The sequence below is a fragment of the Podarcis gaigeae genome (assembly GCF_964106915.1).
Source record: "Podarcis gaigeae genome assembly, chromosome: 3".
Classification (NCBI taxonomy): domain Eukaryota; kingdom Metazoa; phylum Chordata; class Lepidosauria; order Squamata; family Lacertidae; genus Podarcis; species Podarcis gaigeae.
In genome coordinates, this window is record NC_139680.1 from 116,670,047 (window position 1) to 116,688,506 (window position 18,460).

General features: G+C 44.7%; 3 long non-coding RNA genes across 3 annotated transcripts in view; 1 reads left to right on the top strand and 2 right to left on the bottom strand.

Annotated features, from left to right (window-relative positions):
* Positions 1 to 18,460, bottom strand: part of LOC310842112 — a 94,172-nt gene that overhangs the window by 17,848 nt on the left and 57,864 nt on the right. The window lies entirely within an intron of this gene.
* The window catches only part of LOC310842176, a 33,086-nt gene that overhangs the window by 6,487 nt on the left and 8,139 nt on the right, over positions 1 to 18,460 (top strand). The window lies entirely within an intron of this gene.
* LOC310842125 lies at positions 10,180 to 12,569 on the bottom strand. Its single transcript, XR_014562897.1, has 3 exons — positions 12,451 to 12,569; positions 10,971 to 11,103; positions 10,180 to 10,212 (listed from the first exon to the last, which is right to left on the bottom strand). It is a non-coding gene; the product is annotated as an uncharacterized lncRNA (long non-coding RNA).

Below are 18,460 nucleotides of genomic sequence, written 5' to 3' on the forward strand. Positions count from 1 at the left end.
TGGAAGGGGAACGTTTTGTGCCTCTGCACAACCATGCCTGCTAACACCTCCTTCTCATGGGCATAAGGTCCCATTTTGGCTTCATTAGCAATGACGCTCGTGCTTGAAAATAAACAAGAGAAGTAATAGGGCTTTTGGATCTGCTTTTATTGCAAGGCACAACTCATGTAAGCCTTGGAAATGTTGCTTTTTTATAATCTGGATGCTTTGGGGAATACGTCTCTAGCTGGGGATGACACAGGATCCAGCTTATAGTACAGTAGCCCTTCTTTTCCCTCAATCCCTTCCTGGTCTTCCCTTCCATCCCGGAGTTCCCTGATTTTCGCTTGAGCGAATGCATCGTCTCTAGTAAGCCCAGTCAGTTCTCGTTTCCTAACCAACGCTCCCCCACACACCCATCGGTCCTTGGGAAACACGTGTCGGACCTCCGGCGGTCCCTCTCCTTCCATGTACTCCGGCTTCCTGAAGAGAGCATCTGCTCTTACATTTTCCTCTCCCGGCACGTACCGGATCTCGAAGGAAAACTTGGAGAACTCCTGAGCCCATCGACTCTGTCTCTGGTTGAGTACTCGTGCGGTCCTCCAGTATTGTGCCGCGCCCCTATCAACAGATGTCTCCATTGCCGAAAAGCTGCATAGATCGCAAGCAGTTCGCGGTCATACACGGTATAGTTTTGCTCCAACTTGTTCAGCTTCCTTGAGAAAAAGGCACACAGTCTCCAGCTCTGCTTGGCCCCTGGCTGCAAAAGGACCGCCCCTATGGCTCAGTCGGACGCGTCTGTCTCCAGTTTCATGGGCTTCTCCAGATCAACGTGCAGGAGCTGCTCTTCTGAAGCGAACGCCTTCTTCAGTCTTTCAAAGGAATGCTGGGCACTTTCTGTCCACGCGAACTTCTTTTTGCTACTGAGACAATCTGTGATGGGCGCGGTTATGAAGTTCCTGTAGAAGTTGCTGAACCCTAAGAACCTCTGCACATCCTTCCGGGTTTTGGGGGCCTTCCATTCCAGCACTGCCTTCACCTTGCTTGGGTCCATAGCTAGGCCCTTGTCTGACAACTTGTACCCCAGAAACTCGACTTCTCTGGCGTGAAATTGGCATTTTTCCAGCTTGACCCACAACTGGTGCTTCTGCAGTCTCTGTAGTACTTCCTTGACGTCTCTGACATGTTGCTTCTCATTGTCCAAATAGATTAAGACGTCATCTAAAAAGGCTACGCAATTCTTGTACAGCAGGGGCCCCAACACGTGGTGCATGAAAGCTTGAAAGCAGGCGGAGCCCGATTGTAATCCAAATGGCATGACTAAGTACTCAAAAGCCCCTAGGGGGGTGAACATGGTAGTTTTCCATTCGTCCCCCTCCCTTATCCTAATCAAATTGCACGCTCCCCTGAGGTCCAGCTTGGTAAAAAATTTCCCCTGCCTTACCCGTGTTAAAATGTCGTCAATCCTGGGCATTGGGAAGGTCAAGGGTTCTTTTTTTAAAAAAAAAAATATTAAAAGTTTTTTTTAATACAATAAACAGAGAAAAACAACATAAGCAAAAAAGACAAAAAAGAAAAAAGAAAAACAGACATAAAATTTAGCATCTTATAATAACCAACTTTTCTTCATTTTTGGACTTCCTCACGTCTCTCGCTCCTACTTTCCAAATATAAAACTTTGATCAGCAATTTATCTCCTTATTTCCATTCTTATTGTACACATTTCCAATGTTTTATCCCTAACTTTGAATATTTCTATCTAGGTCTTAAATACCTGATTTTACCATAATATTTATTCAAAATTTATTTTTCTCATAGATTTTGCTCATTCTCATAGTCTTTTCACCAAACTTTATGGTGCCCTGTTAATTTCAAATCTCTCATCCTTCTTAACACTCATATAGTTTACAGTGTTTTTGTAGGTAGTCCTTGAATTTCTTCCAATCCTCTTCCACTGCTTCCTCTCCCAGGTCTCGGATTCTGCCAGTCATTTCTGCTAGCTCCATGTAGTCCATCAGTTGCATCTGCCATTCTTCCAGCTTGGGCAAATCTTGAGTTTTCCAATATTTGGCGACAAGTATCCTTGCTGCTGTTGTTGCATACATGAGAAATGCACGATCATTCTTTAACACCCTCCGGCCAATGGTAATCTACGACTAATCTGGGCTGATTAGTCTGCTTTTTGTCCACAAAGAACACCGGACTGCCCCCCACCGCCTTTGATTCCCTTATGAACCCCCTCTTCAGGTTCTTGTCAATAAATTGCGGCAACTCCTGCATCTCCCGATCAGACATGGCATACAGCTTACCCACCAGCAGCTGAGCCCCTGGGAGTAAGTTGATTTGGCAGTCAAAGGGCCTATGGGGGGTAGTCTATCCGCCTCCTTCTCGCTGAAGACTTCCTTCAGGTCAGCATATTGTGGTGGCACCTCCCCTTTTAGTTCCACGGCCAGCCCAGCCACCCTGGTCACTGTCATTCTTGGGTTCTCCCCCCCAGACAGTGTTCCAAGCAGTAAGCTGACCCAAAGGTGACTGACTGCTGACGCCATGACACTACTGGATCATGCAGTGCCAGCCAGCTCATTCCCAGTATTACTGGAGGTCCTGCCAGTGTGGCTATGTGAAAAGCGATGGTCTCCGTGTGCCTGGAAACCCTCATTCGCATTGGCAGGGTCTGGTGTGTCACTCCCCCCCCCCCCCCCAGAAGTTCCCTGCCAAGTTCCCAATCCCAAAGAAGGGCAGTGCCAAAGAATGCTCCAACCACAGCACAATTGCACACATTTCACATGCTAGCAAGGTTATGCTTAAAATTTTACAAGGAAGACTCAAGCAGTAGGTGGACCGAGAACTCCCAGAAGTGCAAGCTGGATTTAGAAGAGGCAGAGGAACCAGAGACCAAATTGCAAGCATGCACTGGATTATGGAGAAAGCTAGAGAGTTCCAGAAAGACATCTACTTTTGCTGCATTGACTATGCAAAAGCCTTTGACTGTGTTGACCACAGCAAACCATGGCAAGTTCTTAAAGAAATGGGAGTGCCTGATCACCTCATCTGTCTCCTGAGAAATCTCTATGTGGGACAAGAAGCTACAGTTAGAACTGGATATGGAACAACTGATTGGTTCAAAATTGGGAAAGATGTACGGCAAGGCTATATATTGTCTCCCTGCTTATTTAACTTAAATGCAGAATTCATCATGTGAAAGGCTGGGCTGGATGAATCCCTAGCTGGAATTAAGATTGCCGGAAGAAATATCAACAACCTCAGATATGCAGATGACACAACCTTGATGGCAGAAAGTGAGGAGGAATTAAAGAACCTTTTAATGAGGGTGAAAGAGGAGAGCGCAAAATATGGTCTGAAGCTCAACATCAAAAAAACGAAGATCATGGCCACTGGGCCCATCACCTCCTGGCAAATAGAAGGGGAAGAAATGGAGGCAGTAAGAGATTTTACTTTCTTGGGCTCCATGATCACTGCAGATGGTGACAGCAGTCACGAAATTAAAAGACGCCTGCTCCTTGGGAGAAAGGCGATAGCAAACCTAGATAGCATCTTAAAAAGCAGAGACATCACCTTGCCAACAAAGGTCCGTATAGTTAAAGCCATGGTTTTCCCAGTAGTGATGTATGGAAGTAAGAGCTGGACCATAAAGAAGGCTGATCGCCGAAGAATTGATGCTTTTGAATGATGGTGCTGGAGGAGACTCTTGAGAGTCCCATGGACTGCAAGAAGATCAAACGCATCCAATCTTAAGGATATTAGCCCTGAGTGCTCACTGGAAGGACAGATCGTGAAGCTGAGGCTCCAATACTTTGGCCACCTCATGAGAAGAGAAGACTCCCTGGAAAAGACCCTGCTGTTGGGAAAGATTGAGGGCAGAAGGAGAAGGGGGCAACTGAGGATGAGATGGTTGGACAGTGTTCTCGAAGCTACAAACATATGTCTGACCACACTGCAGTAGACAGTGGAAGACAGAAGTGCCTGGCGTCCTCTGGTCCATGGGGTTATGAAGAGTCGGACATGACTAAATGACTAAAAACAATGTGTTTATAAAATGTACAGGAAAAAGAATAACTTCATGAAAATAGCATGAAAATATGGGTTATATTAGGGGAAATTGCATAGCAATGATGGGCATAATGGGGAAAATTCAGCATCACAGTGCATATTTCCCCTAATACACACACTTTTGTTGGCAATTTTGTCCAATATATACATTTTTATGCAAAGAATTCCCACTAAAGAGATTTCCACTAAAGAAACATCTCTAGTGAGAAAAGTGAGCTTCCTTTGCAAGACCACAGAAGAGCAAATGTACTCCTCTCCTTCTTCTGCCCCACAATTGACTGGCAGGTGTCACTCTGTCTTCTTCCTCTCCATCCCTTACCTGGGCAAGCCAGGAGCAGCAAAGAGAGAACTGCGAAGCACAGGTGAAGGATCTTCAGGGCTTCCTGACGTGGCAAAGCTGAATGCCAGCTTGTAGGCCAATTGGAGCCCCAAATGTTGCCAAGAGAGGGCAGGGAGGGAGAGGGAGATTAAATGATTGTAATTTCTTTGGGACGTTGTGTCTTAGGCTGACGTGGAAGAGAACATGGCCAAAATCACATGCCTCTCCCTTCATTCTGGCAGTCATAGCAGTTTTCACCGAAGTGAGATCCCAGTTACTGATCACAAACATTTTCATCCTAGAAGATGACCAAGTCCCCTTTCCCCTTCCCACCCCTGTTTCTGAAGCCGTTTCCCCTACCCGTCCAGCAACACTCAAGGCTGCAATCCTCCCTTAATTTACCTAGGCGCATGCCCCATGGAAACCAACAGGAGTTCCTTCTGAGTGGGCCTGTTTTAGGACTGCACTTTATGATGCCACAACCAGAGATGGCACTCCTGCCTAAACCACTGTCCATACAAATACTTTCCTTAAGTCACGTAAGCCAAGCAGGGTCCCAGGGAAGGCAGCAAGGCCACCAGGAGGAGAGGGCCAGGGATGTGCAGCCAGTCCTTTTGTCAAGGCAACGACCTTAAACATCTTGGAGGCCTTCTTGGCTGTGAGTCCAGGAAGCTCTTCTCCCTGCTCACAGGCCTTTTCCCACCTGGGTTGATTCAGCTCAGCTGCTAGTTACTCTGCAAAGTCCCAAAGCAAAAGTCTGCAACCTCAGATTCTTTTTTTTATTTATTTTAGTGAAGGCGTTTGGAACTGAATGTGGGACACTTGGAATATATGGTACCGAATCCTCAGCTATTCAAGCAAGGTGGGGTAAAGAAAATTGCAGTGAGCAAATGCCCAGCAGCTATTAAAGCTTCAGGATGGACAATTATATCGATCCTTTATCCAATGAGAAAAACAATGGATGAAACTGCATATTAATCTAAGCATGCAAATAAAGTGTGGTTTAAGGATTGGACCAAGAGGAACTTGCCAAACCTCACAGAGCAAAGCAATCAAAGACAAGACTGATCCCAGAGCCGGACAAGCCTTGAGGCAGGTGAGGATGTTGCTTCAGGTGGCAGAAGCCCCCAACCAGGCACAATGCCCATGGGTGCCCCTCCTGCCCTGCTGCTTCTGCCAGTGGAGGTGAAGCACCAGCATCATCAGCACTGATTTTGGGCTGCCATTTGGGGCAATACGGGAAGTGCCACCCTAGGCTGATTCTGCCATAGGTGTCTTTTGCAATGGACAAAGTATGAAAACAACTGGCTGTGCAACCAATTAAGCTTCCAATCAAAGGACGATGTATTCAGGGACCACTTAAGTAATTCATGCTTTGTGTAACTAATGGAACAGGTAGCTGGTACTCGCTGCTCTATCAAAATGATATTCTTTGTAATAAAAAGGTTGCATTAGAGATACTTTGTACTGCCAGTGGTTGTTTAATTAATGAAAAACATAATTAAGACAACTGTAAATCTTGCAGGCTGTGTAATGGATTTTAACAGCGGATAAATGCTATATTAATGGAGGTTACAGTGGTACTTTGGGTTACAAACAGTCCTGCTTACGAACGCTTGGGGTTATGAACTCCACAACCTCGGAAGTAAGTGTTCCAGGTTGCAAACTGTGCCCCGGGATATGAATGTGGTCTGAGAGCCAGTATGGTGTTGTGGTTAAGAGCAGTAGTCTCGTAATATGGGGAACCGAGTTCGCGTCTCCGCTCCTCCACATGCAGCTGCTGGGTGACCTTGGGCTAGTCACGCTTCTCTGAAGTCTCTCAGCCCCACTCACCTCACAGAGTGTTTGTTGTGGGGGGGGGGAGGGAAAGGAGAATGTAAGCCGCTTTGAGACTCCTTCAGGTAGTGATAAAGCGGGATATCAAATCCAAACTCTTCTTCTTCTTCTTCTTCTTCTTTCCAGGGAGACCTAGGTAGGGGATGCCCGGCTCGGGTTAGGAACACTTTGGGTTAAGAACTGGCTTCCAGAATGAATTAAGTTTATCACCTGAGGTTCCACTGTATACTGGAATCAAATAAATAATCATCAACTTGTACATACAATGTGGAAAACTTTAGGATGCTTGTCATGATTAACTATTGATTAGTCTGCATGTTTACAATGTCAGAAGTAGAGCTGGCAACTTTGTTTTGTTTTTTAAAAATAATTTTTATTCATTTTCCAAACAAATTTTATACAATCAACAAATTATTTTACACTCATTCTTCAATTTTTGACTTCCCTCAGTTTCTCTGTCAATCTTTCGTAAAATTTCTATTTATTGACGCATTTCTAAACATGATATTGCCTTTCCCAACTCCTTTTCCTCTTACTCTCTTTTTTGCAATATTTCTTACTATCTCACAGAGTCTCTTCAAAACCAGCAAGCGTTGTCTGTACATCACATATATTTTTCAGATATTCTGTATATTTCCCCCAGTCCTCGATAAACTTTTGGTCTTTCTGATATCAAATCTTCCCAGTCAATTTGTCCAATTCTGCATATTCCGTCAATTTCCTTCTCCATTCTTCCACTGTTGGAATTTCTTCCTGTTTCCATCTTTGGGCCAGAAGTATCCTTGCGGCAGTCACTGCATATTGAAACATTTTACAGTCTCTCTTATTAATTTCATTTCCTACCATTCCTAATAAAAAGGCCTCCGGTTTTTTAACGAACGTATATTTCAACATCTTTTTCAATTCATTGTATATCATTTCCCATAAGTCTTTCACCCTTTTACATTCCCACCACATATGATAGAAAGTACCTTCTTTTTCTTTACATTTCCAACACTTATTGCATGTTTTATACATTTTGGCCAGTTTAACTGGCGTTATATACCATCTGTAGAACATTTTCATTACATTTTCTTTCAACGCAGTACATGCCGTAAATTTTAAACTTTCATTCCATAATTTCATCCAATCATCATACTGTATATTATAACCAAAGTCCCTTACCTCCACTTGGAATTTTGATTCTTTACCTTCATACCCACACATTTTACAATCTTTTTTAAACATTTCATTAATCTGAAAGTAATGTAACCAATCGTAAACAGATTCTTTCACGTCTTCATAAGTTTTCATTTTCCATTCCCCCCCTCCTCTCTTGTTACCAATTCTCCATATGTTATTCACCTCCCCCTCATATTAATTTTTTCCACACTCATCACTTCTAATGGTGAAATCCAATGGGGGAGTCTAGGTTCCAACAAGTTTTTATACCTCTCCCACACCTCTATCAATGATCTTTGGAAGATGTGGTTTTCGAAACCTTTGTGAATTTTTTTCTTCTCATACCATAGATAAGCATGCCAACCAAATCTGTTATCAAATCCTTCTAAATCTAACAGCTCTCCATTCTCTAATTTAATCCATTCCTTTATCCAACAGAGGCAAGATGCTTCATAATATAATTTCAAATATGGCAGGGCGAAGCCACCTCTTTCTTTTGCGTCTGTTAATAACTTAAACTGAATCCTTGGCTTCTTACCCTGTCAGATATATCTTGAAATTATTTTTTGCCATTCTTTAAAAATTGATGCCCCCTTGATTATCGGCAGTGATTGGGAAAGGAATAACATCTTGGGTAGCACACTCATTTTTATCGTAAATATTCTCCCCCAAAAGGACAATTTCAGTCTTCCCCACACCTCCAAATCCCTTTTTATTTGATTTCACATAGGTAAATAATTGTTTTGAAACAAATCAATGGTCTTGGGGGTTAACCATATTCCTAAATACTTCACTTTATTCACCACTTCTATCTCTGTCCTTTGTTGTATTTCCTCAATTAATTCTTGATTCATATTTTTAGCCATAATTTTCGTGTGTTTTTTTGTTGAGATAGAATCCTGCAACTTGTCCAAATTGTTCTATTTCTTCTAAGATTCTTTCAATACTTCCCACTGATTCTTCTACTGTCATTACCAAGTCATCCGCGAATGCTTTAACTTTGTATTCATTTTTCCCTGTAGACACCCCTTTTATATCTTCATTTTTTCTTATTGATTTTAGCAAAACTTCCAGCACCGTAATGAATAATAATGGTGACAGTGGGCATCCCTGCCTTGTACCCTTGGTTATTTTAATATCTTCTGTAGTATAGTTATTTACTATCAATTTCGCTTTCTGTTCTGTATATATTGCCTTTATCCCATTATAGAATTCCTTACCCACTTCCATATACTCCAGATTTTTTAATGGAACTTTTTAAAGTTCCATGATATATTATCGAAGGCCTTTTCAGCATCCACGAAAATTAAAATAGCTTGTTTTTTTGTTCCTGGCATTCAGATATTCCAATATATTTATTATGTTTCTTATATTATCTTTCATCTGTCTGCCAGGAAGAAAACCCGCTTGATCCTTATGTATAAAATTCTTGCAATACTTTTTTCATTCTCTTTGCTAATATACTCGCTGGCAACTTTGAGGGAATTTCTGGAGAAGAACCTGGCAAGAACTTTGAAGGAACCAGGTGGCGCTGTCCATAAAAAAGCAAAATACTGCTGAATTGAGGATGTGTCTGGACTATAAGAAGGTGAACAAAATAATGTTGACAAACTGCTATCTTCTACCACAGATTGGGGATTTGTTGGAAAGGATGAGGCCAGCGAAAGTCTTCAGAAAGTTGGATTTGAGGGGGGTGTAAAACTCAATTTGAATAAGAGAGGGAGATGAGTGGAAAACTATATTTTCCACCAGGTATGGCAGCTTCAAGTATTTTGTCATGCCCTTTGCATTCCAGTCAGGAGCAGCAACGTTCCAATATTTCATCAGCTACATACTCAGACTCCTGGTGGACTGTTTTGAATCAAGAACAGCATATACATCCTATGAAAGATGTGCTTCAGAGGTGGTGAGAACACTGGCTGTATGCCAAGTTGGAAAAATGACAGTTCCACGTTCAACAGTAGATTTCCCGACATTTCTCCCCCTGTTTGTTGATTCACCCTTAGAGTGGTGTGGTGGCTCCACTCTCAGCAGACCTCTGAATCTCTTTGTTGTTTAGGCTGATACACCTTTGCTTTCACCCTGTTTTACATCTTCCTGCTCCTCCTCACACTTCTCTCTCTTGGAGCTTTGCTCCATTTTGAGTGTTACACTTGCATTACGAATGTTATGCTGAGGACTGTCTTTTTTTCCTATTTATTTTGCCTTTTTGTTTTTGAGGCACTTTTTTGATTGATTGATTGATTGTGGGTTTGCAGTACATTGTTGATTGTTTTCACTTTATGGAACAATGGTCTCATTAGATAGTAACATTCATGTTAAATTGATGTTTTAGGAGTTGTTTTTAAAAGTCTGGAATGGATTGATCCATTTTGCATTAATTTCTATGGGAAAGCTCACCTTAGTTTTGGAACGCTTTGGTTTTGGAATGCACTTCCGGAACGGATTAAGTTTGAGAACCAAGGTACCACTGTATAGCCATTCAGCTAAGTACCCACCATTTACATCTTAAAAGAGTGAGCTCTGTTGCCATAGAGAGGAATGGATGTGCATTCTCTTATCTCACCCGACTGGATGCCATGGGATCCTAGGATGAAGAATTCTTCCTGGTAGGCACATGTGCATGCAATTATGCCTAATAAAGTGTAATGAGTGTGCTTTGTGGAGCTAGTTTCTGTAAAAGCCTGGGCTACTTCCCATCCTGTAATCCTGTGGCTGGAGGGGCCTAGAATCTATAAGAGGAAACTTCCAGATCTGGTCTGTTCAGTTTAATAACCCCAAAATTCAAAGACCTGTGAATTTGAAAAGATCTTCCACTTTTCAAAGGCATCTATCACTCCTCCAGTCTAAAACATAGAAATCAGCAACAAAAAGACAACAGTTAACTCAGTTTCATAGCAAAGTGACCATGTTTGAGACACAAAAATACAAAGCAAGGCATGTTGGACAACAAGAAACATTTCATGATAATAAGCCATTGGGTAGGCATAGATCTGTTTCAGTTTTTCATTTCCAGAAACTATGAATTACATAGATTCACCTTTCGATGAGAATTAAATGCAGTCTTTTGCCCATCTTTACCTTTGGGGGACTTTCTTTTCTAGGTACAATTAAATATGTCACAGAATAGTGAGTGAGCTTGCAAGGTCTTCAATATTCTCCTGCAGACTGGATGTTATGCACGGCAGGGATTTGTTGTCTTTGTGGCCCTGAGGAAGAGTTCTGGGTTAACAGGAAGCTTGCTCACCATTTTGTGACAATGTTTTGAGAAACATGAGAGATACTGGCACCCTGGGGTTCATTCCGTCCAGTTGCTAATTTCTCTGCCAGGACCCAAGACAAAACTCTACTGAATCAGGTTCTTTCTTTAAAAGATAAAATAAGAATGAAGCTGCTTGGAATTGAAAGTGGAAGATTTGCATGGAATGTATGGGATGTGAAACTAAGGTAATCTTAAATGGTGGAGGATAGGACACCACACAGAGTAAGTGCCCAGCATCTGTTAAAGCTGCAGAATAGACATCCCTTAGGCACTGAGATAGACAATGGATGAAACTGCACAAGAAATTAAATGTGCCCATCCAAAATGGTAAGCTGAAATTACCTTTTGCAACAGGGATAATCATGCATACACCTTCCAATCCTTTTATATTTATTGGGACAACGTATAGGGTAGCAAGTACCATTGGCATTATGGCAAAGCCTAGCATTCCTAGGTTCCTGGTACTGTGCAGATCCTGTGCAAAGAGAGAAACAAACATAAGTGGGGAGAAGGAAGTTAAATCACAATAGAATGAAAGAGAACAACAACTCCACAGCCCTTTGAACAGGAGTGGCTCTGTGACGCTCTGGGTGCTGTGGCATCCCAACACCTACCCCCCACCCCCACCCCTGCCAGTGGCCACTGGTGTTTACCACCCTTGCTACATTCAGAAGAAGAAATCGTCAATCTGCTTATCCAGCTATTTGCTCATGAGTGGAGGGTGTCAGTCCACGAAACACGACAGCAAGAAGTGAGGCACACATGGCTTATACGTTATAGAGAAACTAAAGCCTGTAACTGAAGCCATCAGAGCCCCAAGAACTACCCAGAATAAAAGGCTCTATATTATATCAAGAAACATTTCCCCACTAATTAGAAACTTTATACCCCAATTTTTTTTGCAGACCTTTGGAGGAGACAAATCAAAATTTTATTTTGTAAAACATATTCCATAAATTTGCATAGAATTCCATAAAATCTAACCAAACTGAGAAAAGAAGAGGCTACATTTTGATTATCCTTACCAGTTTTACATGCGAAGCCATTTTCCATATATTAACAAAAAAGTAAAGGACTCTTTTGACAGTTAAGTCCAGTTGCAGACAACTCTGGGGTTGTGCACTCATCCCGCTTTACAAGCTGAGGGAGCCGGCGTTTGACCAGAGACAGCTTCTGGGTCATGTGGCCAGCATGACTAAGCTGTTTACCTTCCCACCAGAGTGGTACCTATTTATCTACTTGACTTTGATGTGCTTTCGAATTGCTAGGTTGGCAGGAGCTGCGACCGAGCAATGGGAGCTCACCCCACCGTGGGGATTCGAACCGCCACCTTACAATCAGCAAGTCCTAGGCACTGAGGTTTTACCCACAGCGCCACCTGCGTCCCCTTTTCCTTATATTACTGTGCCATAATGAAGTCAACATGTGAACATCAAAGCACAGCTGTCCTGAAAGGCAGCTCTCCCTCCAAGTAATGTGTGTAAAAAATGTACCTGAAAAAGTGTAATTTCATGACAAAAGCATGAAAATATAGGTTATAATAGGGGAAATTGCATAGCAGTTATGGGCATAATATGGGAGAAATTCAGCAACACAGTGCATATTTTCCCTAGTAGACACACTTTGGTAGGCAATTTTGTCAGATATATGCATTTTTATGCAAAGAATTCCCACTAAAGAGATTACCACTAAAGAAACGTCTCTAGACAGAAAAGTGAGCTTCCTTTGCAAGGCCACAAAACAGCAACTGTACTCCTCTCCCTCTTCCACCCCATAATAAGCTGGCAGGTGTCCCCCTGTCTTCTTCCTCTCCATCCCTTACCTGGGGAAGCCAGGAGCAGCAAAGAGAGAACTGCCAAGAACAGGTGAAGGATCTTCATGGCTCAGGATGAATTGTGGTGGCAAAGCCCAATTCCGGCTTTTAAGATAAATGGAGCCCCCAAGCTTGCCAAGAGAAGGCAGGTAGGGAGAAGAAGATTTCATAATTGTACTTTCTTTGGGACGTTGTGACTTAGGCTGACGTGGAAGAGAGGGTTGCCAAAATCGCGTGCCTCTGCAAAGGCATTCGTGCATTCGGTCAGTCATAGCAGTACCCACAGAAGTAAGATCACATACATTCAGGTCTGCTGTATTCATGTTTCAGAGCGAGATAGCTTGAATCAAATGAAAAATTTATGAGGAGGATTCAATTCCTCACATAGGCAGGGCCCGGGGGATGTATCCCTCAGGTAAATGACTCACCCCTCACCTGTCCCCACCACATTGCTGGACCCTTGCGGTTACGTGAAGGAGAAGCACTTTTCACATGCTCGCCTCCCACAATGATTATTCTTAGTAGTAGCCCGTGCTGCCCCCCAAAATGTGCTGCCCCAAAAAATGTTACTCTCCTTTTCCTACTCATGTTGAAATACTGCTCCTCAATCTGGCAAAACTTAGATTCACAAAATGTTTAGGGGTATGTGTTACCCCTGCATCCCCCCTGGAAATAGCACTGTTAGTAGTAAGAGCTTCAAACAGTTCTTCCAGAAAAAAAAGAAAATTCAAGTCCACTGATTGAAGAGGTTGAGTGGAACATGCAGGGCAAGGAGATTTCAAAGGTGAAACGAAGGACTCTGCTTACTTGAAGGAAGGGCAATCTTCACATGGTCTCTTGTCCTTTTTCTCATTCTTGCAATCATCATCCTCATCCTTTTCCCCTTTTTTAACTGGACTTAACTTTCAGGGGTCTTTTACATTTACCTTTTAGTCCTCAGCTATTCAAACAAGATGGAGGAGAGAAGATCACAGTGAGCAAATGCCCAGCAGCTATTGAAGTTTGAGGATGGACTGTTATGATGATCCCTTTCCCCTGAGATAAACAATAGAGGAAACTGCATATTAATCTAAACAATCAAATACGATGTGATTGAAGGATTCGAACAAGAAGAATTGGCAAAACTTCCCAGAGCAAAGCAATTAAAGACAGGGCTGATCCCAGAGCCTTGAGGCAGGTGAGGATGCTGCTTCAGGTGGCAGAAGCCCCTAACCAGGCACAATGCCCATGGGTGCCCCTCCTGCCCTGCTGCTTCTGCCAGTGGAGGAGAAGCACCAGCATCATCAGCACTGATTTTCGGCTGCCATTTGGGGCAATACAGGAAGTGCCGCCCTAGGCTGATTCTGCCATAGGTGTCTTTTGCAATGGACAAAGTATGAAAACAACTGGCAGCGCAACAAATTAAGCTTGCAATCAAAGGACAATGTATTCAGGGACCACTTAAGTAATTGATGCTTTGTGTAACTAATGGAACAGGTAGCTGGTACTCACTTCTCTATGAAAATGACATTCTTTGTAATAAAAAGGTTGCATTAGAGATACGTTGTACTACCAGTGGTTGTTTAATTAATTAAAAACCTGATTAAGACAACTGTAAATCTTGCAGGCTGTATAATCAACCTACATAATGACTATAATGAGTTTTGTTTTGGTTAATTCTGTTTCTGAAGGAATAGAATGGTTCTAAGACACGGAAGGGAGGGAAGAGGGAGGGAGGAAAGATGTGTTTGTTTTGATGCAGTTTTTACATAATGGATGAAATAATAAATTTTTAATGGAAATAGCAGACAAATGGATATAGCAGACAAATGCTATATTAAAGGAGGTTAAACTGGTACAGTAGCCCTTCTTTTCCCTCAAACCCTCCCTGGTCTTCCCTTCCATACCGGAGTTCCCTGATTTTCGCTTGAGCGAACGCGTCGTCTCTAGTAAGCCTGGTCAGTTCTCGTTTCCCAACCAACGCTCCCCCACACACCCATCGGTCCTCGGGAAACACGTGTCGGACCTCCGGCAGTCCCTCTCCTTCCATGTACTCCGGCTTCCTGGAGAGAGCATCTCCTCTTACGTTTTCCTCTCCCGGCACGTACCAGATCTCGAAGGAAAACTTGGAGAACTCCTGAGCCCATCGAATCTGTCTCTGGTTGAGTACTCGCACGGTCCTCCAGTATTCTAAGTTCTTGTGGTCAGTACAGACCTGGATCTTGTGCCGCGCCCCTATCAACAGATGTCTCCATTGCCGAAAAGCTGCATAGATCGCAAGCAGTTCGTGGTCATACACGGTATAGTTTTGCTCCGACTTGTTCAGCTTCCTTGAGAAAAAGGCACACGGTCTCCAGCTCTGCTTGGCCCCTGGCTGCAAAAGGACCGCCCCTATGGCTCGGTCGGACGCGTCCGTCTCCAGTTTCATGGGCTTCTCCAGATCAACGTGCAGGAGCTGCTCCTCCGAAGCAAACGCCTTCTTCAGTCTTTCAAAGGAATGCTGGGCACTTTCTGTCCACGCGAACTTCTTTTTGCTACTGAGACAATCTGTGATGGGCGCGGTTAAGTGAGCGAAGTTCTTTATGAACTTCCTGTAGAAGTTGCTGAATGGGGGCCTTCCATTCCAGCACTGCCTTCACCTTGCTTGGGTCCATAGCTAGGCCATTGTCTGACAACTTGTACCCAGAAACTTGACTTCTCTGGCGTGAAATTGGCACGTCTCTGACGTGTTGCTTCTCATTGTCCAAATAGATTAAGACGTCATCTAAAAAGGCTACGCAATTCTTGTACAGCAGGGGCCCCAACACGTGGTGCATGAAAGCTTGAAAGCAGGCGGAGCCCGATTGCAATCCAAATGGCATGACTAAGTACTCAAAAGCCCCTAGGGGGGTGAACATGATAGTTTTCCATTCGTCCCCCTCCCTTATCCTAATCAAATTGCACGTTCCCCTGAGGTCCAGCTTGGTAAAAAAATTCCCCTGCCTTACCCGTGTTAAAAAGTCATCAATCCTGGGCATTGGGAAGGTCACGGGTTCTGACTGGTGTTAATGCCCGGTAATCTACGACTAATCTGGGCTGATTAGTCTCCTTTTTGTCCACAAAGAACACCGGACTGCCCCCCACCGCCTTTGATTCCCTTATGAACCCCCTCTTCAGGTTCTTGTCAATAAATTGCCACAACTCCTGTATCTCCTGGTCGGACATGGCATACAGCTTACCCAGCGGCAGCTGAGCCCCTGGGAGTAAGTTGATTTGGCAGTCAAAGGGCCTATGGGGGGTAGCCTATCTGCCTCCATCTCGCTGAAGACTTCCTTCAGGTCAGCATATTGGGGTGGCCCCTCCCTTTTTAGTTCCACGGCCAGCCCAGCCACCCTGGTCACTGTCATTCTTGGGTTCTCCCCCCACAGACAGTGTTCCAAGCAGTAAGTTGACCCTAAGGTGACTGACTGCTGATGCCATGACACTACTGGATCATGCAGTGCCAGTCAGCTCATTCCCAGTATTACTGGAGGTCCTGCCAGTGTGGCTATGTGAAAAGCGATGGTCTCCGTGTGCCTGGAAACCCTCATTCGCATTGGCGGGGTCTGGTGCGTCACTCCCCCCCCCCAGAAGTTCCCTGCCATCAATGGTGGTCATTTGCAAGGGAAAATCCAGGGGCAGCAGGTGGAGTTGGTGCTCTAGAGCGAAGTCTCTGCTGAAGAAATTGCAGGAGCTGCCCGAATCCAGCAGCCCCTCAAATTTGACTGGGTGCCCATTCGGGAGTTCTAGCACCACTTCTATGGCTATAGCTGCCTTGGGAGGGTCAGGCTGGGGCACTTCCATTGGTTGCTGGCCTGGCTGCTGCCCCTGCTGGTTGGCAGCCAGGCGTTGTCATTTCCCTGCGCCTGCCCTTCCTTCCCCTTCTCCTCACAGCCAGCAGCCCCCACCATCCCTTGCCAGGCCTTTCTTTGAGGGCAGACCCTGGCAAAATGTTCTGGCCACTGGCAGAGGAAACACTTCTTGGTGGTTTTCCAACCCTTCGCCTCCCTCTTGCGACCTTCACTGGAGTTTGAAACCTCTCTCTCTCACATGCGCCATCAATTTCCATTGGCTCAGCCACCTGGGAAAGCTGTCTCGGTATTTCAGGAATGTGGTAGTCATGGCAACGTTCCCCTCTCACTTCGCGTTTCTCCAGAGCCCGCACTTCCTGCCGTACTCCAATCGCAAGCACAGCCTTAGTCAGCTCATCCATCGACTGTGGGTGGGGCGTGCGGGACAACTCGTCTTTCACTTCGGGGGACAGACTCTCCTCAAACAACATTTGTATCGGTGCAGAGTCCAGATGCCAGCCGAGCCGGTGGATCAACATGGCAAAGCGCGACCAATAGTCTCTAACTGACTGGCTCTCCTGCTTGCACCCCATCAGTTCCCGCCGAGTCACACTTTGCTCCACTTCGCTGGAATACATCGCATTCATTGCCTGGAAGAATTTCTTAAGGTCCTTCAAGGCATCATTTTGCGTCGCCATTAGGGGCCTGATCCATTCACGCGCCCCATCCTCCAGATGCCCCACAATGTAAGCTACCCTCTCCCCATCATCAGCAAAGTCATTATTCTGCAGTTCCAAAGCATACTCTATTTCCGTTCGAAACACATTGTAGTCCTGGGGTTTCCCCCCAAACTTGTGTACCAGCCCCGGTACTTTCCTTGCGATGGGGGTGGGTCTGACCTACGCATCCTGAGCCCGTCCTTCATCCAGCCGTGCCGTCAGGAGAGCTACATGCTGTTCCAAGTCTCGATTCCTCTCTAAAAGACTTCGCACTTCAGCTGCTTGCTCCATCTCTCTGGCTGTCCTGGTTTGGCTCATCATGCTGCCTCTCTGGGGCTGCGCACAAGCTACGTCGGTGACTGACGGATTGCTGTAATGGTTCTAGGGGTTGCTCGTGCGTAAGTTGTCACCACTCCTGGCTAGGTTACCTGGGTGAACCCTTTCTGTCTAGACAGCCTCTCACCCGTGGCTGTCTCAATCGCTGGCAGAATCCGTCAGTGGGCGTTTCTTGAACTTCTTCCATAAAAGAAGTTCTTTGATGCCTAGTCTCCTCCTACTCTCCCTGCGCGGAAGTCTTCTGCGCAGGGAGGGTGTGGGCAGCGGAGGACCCGTGCTCTCCCCGCTGGTCTCTGGCGAGGAGTCCTGCAGCCCCCTCACCGATTCCCCCATCTGCCCCCCTTCTCCACTGGTGCTACGCTGATTTCCTTCCCCAGCAGATGGGCTGCCTCTCTCCCTACTGGGACCCTCTCCGGCATCCCTCTGGAGCCTTCCCTCCGCCTCTGGCTCTGATGGCAGTTCCCTGACACATCCCAATGAAAAGGAAATGCAAGAAAGCAAAGTGGCTGTCCAACAAGGCCTTACAAATAGCGGAGGAGAGAAGGCAAGCAAAATGTGGTTGGAGATAGTGAAAGATTCAGGAAATTGAATGCAGATTTCCAAAAAATAGCAAGGAGAGACAAGAAGGCCTTCTTAAACGAGCAATGCAAAGAAATAGAGGAAAACAACAGAATGGGAAGAACCAGAGCTCTGTTCAAGAAAATAACAAGCACTGTAAATAACATGGCCAGTGGAAGTGATGGTATTCCAGTTGAACTACTTAAAATTTTAAAAGATGATGTTGTTACGGTGCTACACTCAATATGCCAGGAAGTTTGGAAAGCTCAGCAGTGGCCAGAGGATTGGAGAAGATCTGTCTACATCCCAATCCCAAAGAAGAGCAGTGCCAAAGAATGCTCCAACTACCGCACAATTGCACTCATTTCACACGCTAGCAAGGTTATGCTTAAACTTCTACAAGGAAGGCTCAAGCAGTATGTGGACCGAGAACTCCCAGAAGTGCAAGCTGGATTTAGAAGAGGCAGAGGAACCAGAGACAAAATTGCAAACATGCGCTGGATTATGGAGAAAGCTAGAGAGTTCCAGAAAGACATCTACTTTTGCTTCATTGACTATGCAAAAGCCTTTGACTGTGTTGACCACAGCAAGCTATGGCAAGTTCTTAAAGAAATGTGA